This window comes from Nicotiana tabacum, chromosome 22 (assembly GCF_000715075.1).
Source record: "Nicotiana tabacum cultivar K326 chromosome 22, ASM71507v2, whole genome shotgun sequence".
NCBI lineage: Eukaryota > Viridiplantae > Streptophyta > Magnoliopsida > Solanales > Solanaceae > Nicotiana > Nicotiana tabacum.
This window is the reverse complement of record NC_134101.1, coordinates 11,019,074-11,027,336: the sequence shown is the minus strand read 5'-3', so window position 1 is coordinate 11,027,336 and position 8,263 is coordinate 11,019,074. Positions and strand designations below refer to the sequence as shown.

The 8,263-nt window shown below is 36.2% G+C and overlaps 1 long non-coding RNA gene across 1 annotated transcript; it reads right to left on the bottom strand.

The window, feature by feature from the left end:
• Positions 1-5,784: 5,784 nt before the first annotated feature.
• Positions 5,785-7,734, bottom strand: LOC107775082 (uncharacterized). Its single transcript, XR_001645651.2, has 3 exons — positions 7,531-7,734; positions 6,964-7,024; positions 5,785-6,163 (listed from the first exon to the last, which is right to left on the bottom strand). It is a non-coding gene; the product is annotated as an uncharacterized LOC107775082 (long non-coding RNA).
• Between the last annotated feature and the right edge of the window lie 529 nt (positions 7,735-8,263).

The following is an 8,263-nucleotide window of genomic DNA, read 5'->3' as shown; positions in this document are numbered from 1 at the left end:
AAAAGTCCAATGGAAGGGCCAACCAGTCGAGGAAGTGACTTGAGAGGCCGAGGAAAATATGCGGAGCAGATATCCACACTTATTCAGCACTTCAGGTACAATTCTAAACCTGTTCGAGGACGAACGTTTGTTTAAGAGGTGGAGAATGTAATGACCCAACCGTTCATTTTGACTTTTAGAACCCCGTTCAACTAAATACAATTTTCTGAATGTGCTTTTAATAATTTATGACTTGCGGGGATGGTTGGTTCAGAATTTGGAAGTAATCGGGCTGAAATCGGAACAATTGGTTCCTTAGTTTGGCTTTAAAAGGCCAAGTTTGACTTCGGTCAACATTTTGAGAAAACGACCCCGAAATTGGGATTTAACGGTTCCAATAGGTTCGTATGATGATTTCGGACTTGGGCGTATGTTCGAATCGGGTTTTGGATAACCCGGGAGCGTTTTAGCGCTTAATAGTAAAAATCAACTATTTGAAGGTTTAAAGTTCTTTAAATTTGGTTTGGAATAGGTTTTGGAGTAATCGAGGTCTGTTTGAAATTTTGAGTTTGGGAATAGCTCCGTATAGTGATTTAAGACTTGCACGCAAAATTTGGTGTCATTCTGAGTAGTATAAGTATATTTCGGCGCGTTCGGAGTAAGTTTGAAGAATTTGAAATTTCTAAGTTGAATCAATTTGGTTTGGGGTATGATTCTTAGATTTGATGTTGTTTTACACGTTTCAAGAGTTCGAGCGAATGCACTTTAAGGTATGTTCGGGCGAGGATCGGGGGCCCCGAGTGTTAACCGGGCGAGGCTCAGACCAACTTCGAACTTGGGAGAAAAATGTTGAAGCTTTTTGCTTCTGGTACATTCGCACTTGCGCTTGTATAGCCGCAGGTGCGACCCTCGCAGATGCGAGCTTCAATCGCATAAGCGGAAGGGGAAGGGGAGGCCTGCCATCGCAGGTGCGGAATTTTGGGCGCACCTACGAATGCGCAGGTGCGAGAAATGTGCGCATATGCGAGGCTTGGCAGGCGAGGGAAAACTCGCACCTGCGAGGCTTTTCCGCAGGTGCGGAAGCCACAGGTGTGGTACACCTTCCGCAGGTGCGGTACACCTTCCGCAGGTGTGAAACCACTGCTTGACAGAATGGTTAAAAATCAGGGCTCAGACATTTTGAGCCCATTTTCCCTCCATTTTCGGGCGATTTCAGAGCTTTTGAGAGGGGAGTTCAACTAGCAACTTGAAGGTAAGTTAATTCTACATACTTTGAGTTAAATACATAGATTATGGGTAGATTATAACCGGTAAATCTTAGAAATTAAGGGTTTAAATGAAAAACCTAGATTTGTATAAAAATGAGATTTTAGCCACGAAAATGGTTATGGAATTGGATAGAAATTATATATTTGAATTCTTGAGATTATGGGTAACGTTTTCATCCAAAAATTTCCGGAATTCGGGCACGTGGGCCTAGGGTAAATTTTAAGAATTTTACCTATTTGGATAGGGTAATTTATTTAATAGATGAATTTTGAATTTTTGAACATGTATTAATTATTTTATATAACTTTTGGATAGTTTCGTATTTTTCGGCATCGAATTGAAGTTTTTACGCGACATTTTGCCTGGAAAGCGGACTTTGAGACAAGGTAAGCCTCTTGTCTAATCTTGTGAGGGAAAAATTACCTCATAGGTGATTAAACTAATAATTGTTGCTAATTGTGGGGGCTACGTACGCACGAGGTGACGAGAGTCCGTACGTAGCTACTATCTATGCTAAAGCCCAGGTAGTTTAGAACTCAAAGCATGAATTATGTGTGTAAATTGTATCCTATATTTAATTAAATTATTTGAAATATATTGTGAATTGTTAGGGAAAGATAGTAAAAGATGGAAATCTTATATACTTAATTTTCTGCTTAAATTAGTTAATTATTAAAAGAAATTGTTCATCCTCTCGAATTAATCTATAATAAATATACTCTCCTTCCGGAGGTACATAAAAAAATGTCTTCCTTTCTTGTGCAGCGGGCCGAACGCCTCGGCAGTATAGATGCATCTATGGATCGTGTCGCACGTCCCTCGGCAGTGTACACGACACTCTAGATCGGGTCGTACGACCTCGGCATAAATCGTGCCTAATAATAATAATTACATGATACCTTGATATTTTAATTGTAGTTTGTGAATTTAATTAATAGATTAAAAATTATTGCATTTGAAGGAATTTAATTATTTCTGCTGGTTAAATAAAATTATTGTTAACTTTGTGAATCATGTGATTTAGATATTCTAGTTTTATTTCAATTATTACTATTGACCCTTAGTGAGTGTCAAAGTCAGTTATCTCGTCTCTACCTTTTCGAGATTAGGTTTGATACTTACTGGGTACACGTTGTTTACGTACTCATGCTACATTTGCTGCACTTTTTTGTGCAGGACCTGAGACAGGTGCTATCGTTGGACTTATCGGCGCACACCCACGATATCCAGAGGCTTAGTGGTGAGCTGCCCTTTTGAGCCATTCTGTAGCAACCAGTGTTTTTTCCTGAAATTTTCATTATGTCTATTTTATTTCAAATAGTATTTGGAATCTTTGTATAATCTACTAGATGCTTATTATGTACCTCCACAAAAATGTGCAGTAAGTGTAGCATGAGTACGTAAACAACGCGTACCCAGTAAGTATCAAGCCTAATCTTGAAGAGGTAGAGACGAGATGGTCGACTTTGACACTCACTAAGGGTCAATAATAATAAATAACATAAAATAGAAATATTTAAATCAACATGATTCACAGAGTTAACAATAATTTTATTTAACCAACAGAAATAATTAAATTCCTTCAAATGCAATAATTTCCAATCAATTAATTAAATTCACAAGCTGCAATTAAAATAGCAAAGTATCGTGTAATTATTATTATTATTATGCATGATTTCTGCCAAGGTAGTACGGCCTGATCCAGAGTGTCGTGTACACTGTCGAGGAACGTGCGGCGCGATCCATAGATGCATCTATACTGCCGAGGCATTCGGCCCGCTGCACAAGAAAGGAGGACATTTTCTTATGTACCTCCGGAATGAGAGTTTATTTATTGATAGATTAATACGAGAGCATGCATAATTTCTTTTAACAATTAAATAATTTATACGGAAAAATTAAGTATATTAGATTTCCATCTTTTACTATATTTCCCTAACAATTCACAATATATTTCAAATAATTTAATTAAATAAAGAATACAATTTACACAAGTAATTCATGATTTGAGTCCTAAACTACCCGAACTTTAGCATAAATAGTAGCTACGCACGAACTCTCGTCACCTCGTGCGTACGTAGCCCCCCACAATTAGCAATAATTATTAATTTAATCACCTATGGGGTAAATTTCCCCTCACAAGAGACTTACTTTGTCTCAAATTTCACTTCCCGATCACCACGTCGCATTAAATTCTCAATTCGATGCCCAAAAATCCGAAACTATCCAAATGTTATACAAAATAATTCATACATTCTCAATGATTCGAAATTAAACTATTAAATTAATTACCCAACCCAAAATGAAAAAATTCCTAAAATTCACACCGGGCCCACGTGCCCGGATTTCAGAAATTTTCGGAGAAAATCTTTACCCATAATCTCAAGAACTCAAATATACAATTTTCATCCAATTCCATAATCATTTTCGTGGTTAAAATCTCTTCTTCTTTTTTTTAATCAAAACCTAGGTTTTTCACCTAAACCCTTGATTTCCACAATTTATACGTTATAATCTACCCATAATCTATGTATTTAACTCAAAGTGTGTAGAATTAACTTACATTCAAGTTGCTAGTTGAAATCCCTTCTCAAAAAGCTCCAAAAATCGTCCAAGAATGAAGAAATGAGCAAAAATGCTCAAACTCCTATTTTAATACTCATTGCCAAGCGATCTTCGCACCCGCGATGATTTCTTCGCACCCGCGGCAAAACTCTCGCGCCTGCAATGGATTTCTTCGCACCTACGGTCGTCGTACCCGCGGTAAAATTCTTCGCACCCGTGGTAAAATTCTTCGCACCCGCGGTCTTCGCAACCGCGGTAAAATTCTTCGCACCCGCGGTACCTAGCCAGCCCATGCATTTCCGCTTCTGCGACTCATGCCTCGCTTCAGCGAGCTCGCACCTGCGACCCTTTTTCGCGCAGGTGCTATCGTACCAGATGCACAGCAGCTTCAGCTCCTCCTCCAAATCCAAATTCGATTTGTTAAGCATCTGAAACTCACCCGAGGCCCCCGGGACCCTATCCAACACATACTGACGAGTCTTAAAACATCATATAAACTTACTCGAGCCTTTAAATCACATCAAACAACGCTAAAAATACGAATCACCCTCCGATTCAAACTTAATGAACTTTGAAATTTCAAATTTCTACAATCAATGCCGAAACCTATCAAATCACGTTTGATTGACCTCAGATATTGCACACAGGTCATAATTGACATTACGGACCTACTCCAACTTTCGAAATCGGATTCTGAACCCGATATCAAAAAAGTCCACTCCCGGTCAAACTTCTTAAAAACCTTCAAATTTTTAACTACTCTAAAATGACCTACGGACCTCCAAATTAATATCCGGACGTGCTCCTAAGACCAGAATCACAATACGGAGCTATTCCTAGGCTCAAAATTTCAAACGGACCTCGATTACTCCAAAACCTACTCCAAATCAAATTTAAAGAACATTAAACCTTTAAATAGTTAATTTTTACTATTAATCGCCAAATCGCTCCCGGGTTGTCAAAAACTCGATTAGAACATACGCCCAAGTCCAAAATCATCATACGAATCTATTGGAACCATCAAATTCCGATTTTGGGGTCGTTTTCTAAAAATATTGACCGAAGTCAAACTTGCCCTTTTAAAGCCAAACTAAGGAACCAATTGTTCCGATTTCAACCCGATCACTTCCAAATTCCGAACCAACCATCCCCGCAAGTCATAAATTAATAAAAGCACATACGGAGAGTCTTATTTAGGGGAACGTGGTTCTAACAGTCAAAACAACCGGTTGGGTCGTTACACATAACATTTAGGAATAATTTAATCCTAGTAAGATTTTACTTATATTAGTTAAATAAGTAAATTTTTACGAGAATTTATTTTAGTAACTATTATTTTATCAAAAACAATAATCAAGATATTGTCGGATTGCTAAAATTTTGAAGATCTAAGACTTGGGTTAGCTTTAAAATTGTAAGTTTGATATCATGTTAATTTGTCAATATTTTTTATTGGATTGGGAGCATTTGGTTAATCTTTTTGTAGAAGATTTAAAAAGAGATAAAAATATAAAAAAAATATAGCATGCTAAGTAATTGAAACAGATAGATCAAAGAAATTGATCTAAAATGACCTGACATTTTAACAATTTGAATACATTCTCTCTGCCTAAAAGTGTCTTATTATACGTATGAGTTAGTCAATATGATCATATTCAAGTGAAGTACATGTTATTTTTAAAAACGAAGTTGAAATATTCAGACACTATACAATAGAAATTATTATATATTTAAAAATATTTACAAAGTACATTAAATTAGTTTGATCAAAATAATAGATTTTTTATTTCAAGATCACAAAAAGGAGGCAACTAATGTGTAAATTAAAAAATTTAGTTGTCACGTCCCAAACTACCCCCTAGACGTGACTGATACCCAGCTAACACCACTTACCAGGCGAACCCATTTCTCATTCGTTTAACCATTTACACAAACACTGAGAGAACAATAAATGCAGTTCTAAGAGCATTATTAATAATTTAAAAAAATAAAATAGTTACCAACCAATACCTTAGTCAATTGATAGAATGACCAACAGTTACTCAAATAATAATACTCTAACTCAAAACCCACACTAAGACCATGGATTATCTAACAGAGTGAATGAGTTAAACTGGCGGGTATGCAAACCCCAAAGAAAAGGAAATAACTAACATAAACTGGATAAAGGTGCAGTGACAGCCTCCACAAACAATGCGGTGGCTCACCTCAGCAACAGAATCGGTCCGAACGAACTCTTCAGCCACTAGCTCTATTGTCCGCAATAGTATCCGCATAGAGATGCAGGTAAGGAGTGAGTTATACATAAATATAACCCAGTAAAATCCTCGACCCGCCACTTTGAATACCTCTGGAACAAGTGTTAGAAAATATAAATACACCACAACAAGAACGATATAATAAATACGATAATTATACAATAACTCAATACATATTTATCGACAGAGTTAATAAGAATTAACTAACAAGAGTACACATATACACTAAGGACTTGTCATGACTGCAGTGAAAGAAATTAAACAATACCTTTACGAGTCCACAACGGCACCACAATGCCTCAAATGTGTAACAGTGCATACACAGTGCCCCAAATATAAATATCAAGAAGCATAAACAATGCTAGAGTGATGTAGAAAGGCATACACAATGCCCCAACATCATGGCGCACAACTGTATCAAACTCAACACCATGGCTCACAGTCGTATCAAACTATCAAACTCAACATCATGGCGCACAGCCGTCTCAAACTCAACAACATGGCTCACACCCGTATCAGACTATCAAACTCAATATCATGGCGCACAACCGTATCAAACTCAATATCATGGCGCACAGCTGTATCAAACTCAATATCATGGCGCACAGCCGTATCAAACTCAATAACACGGCGCACAGCCGTATCAAACTCAACACCATGGCTCACAGCCGTATCAAACTATCAACCTCAACATCATGGCTCACAGCCGTATCATGCCATCAAGCAACTTATAAAATAATTTTTTTTTCATAAAATAATATATTTGCGACTAGTCCAAGACCACCGATTCTATCAAGTGCACGCTTGTCCCAACACATGGACCGGGCAGAGAAAACACATTTTTAAAACTGATTTTAGAAAAGCAAGTATCAAAGTTTAAAGTCTCACTTACCTTACTAACGGGAAGTTCTCCAACCTTGCAACGTCAAGAACACCAACCAAACGGCCTCAATCTATCCAAAATATTAATTAACAAAATTAATTATGCTAGTCGAGATCAAATTTAAATCTCCCTAACTTTCAAGCTTTAAGCTAAATCTTAATATCTTATACCTAAATAAAAAGATATATCCCAATATCTCAATCTCAACACAAATTCTTATAAAGCAATACCTTCAATCTAAACTCTATATTTACTCTCAATTCTATGAATTAGTACTCGGATTTCACTTGTAAAAGCCATAGAGTGCTTCCAGTCAAAATCTTTCTTTAATTAAGAATAAAAATTCACAACAATTGGTGTAATCAACGTTAATAAGGGTTCTCAGCAGTAGCTATCACATTAGAATTGCAATTTTACAAGTCTAATACTAAAAGCCAATCATATGATAATCATTGCTCCTCATCTTAATTACTATATTTACTAAATCATGGCAAAGTAATTAATTCTTATAGCACATACTGCTAACTTCAGTAGTTGACATACCACAATCATAAGGCATATGAAGATTTAATATACCTGAAGCTTTTCCCTTAGCCTCGTCCGTTAACGAGTTAGCACACCAACTCTTTTGCTCTAAAATTAATCTGTTACCAGTGATTATCAAAGAAGACTTCGATGCCCCTCTATCCCTTATTCACGTCGCCAGCATATTCCCTATCCCGAAGCCCTCTTTAATTCGTTTTTTTTTTAAAACTAAAACCTCAATTACTTCTTTTCCTACTAAACTATATAATCTTTAAACCTAGGTCATCTCGTGTGACCAGCTAGTAAGTGGTGGGCTTGACCCACTCATTAACTTTTTAAATACTCACTAAAGTCACACTTTTCATACTTTAAATTATAATATGTAATTTGTGCACTAGTCACTTATCTAATATACTATTGTCTATTTCACTATCTTAGTAATTGCTCCAATAATTATAAATAAAATTAATTCTTCAATCTCACAATTAATAAGCATACAAAAAAAAAAAAAATCGGGTTATTACATTAGTAGTTGCCTTATTTACTCCTTTTGGACTAATCATGGGAAAATATACTCTTTTATCTAGCATTAACTAAGAATCATGTGTCTCAATTATAAGCTATGGTGTTAATCACTGTGCCGGAGCATATTTGTTATTTAGGTTGCTAGCTAATGTAAAAAATATTAATAGCTATTGTCAACTCAAGTAATTCCTTTTTAAGAAAATATTTTATCAAAAATATTATCGTGAAGTTTCGCAATTCTGGTATCGATAAATTTATA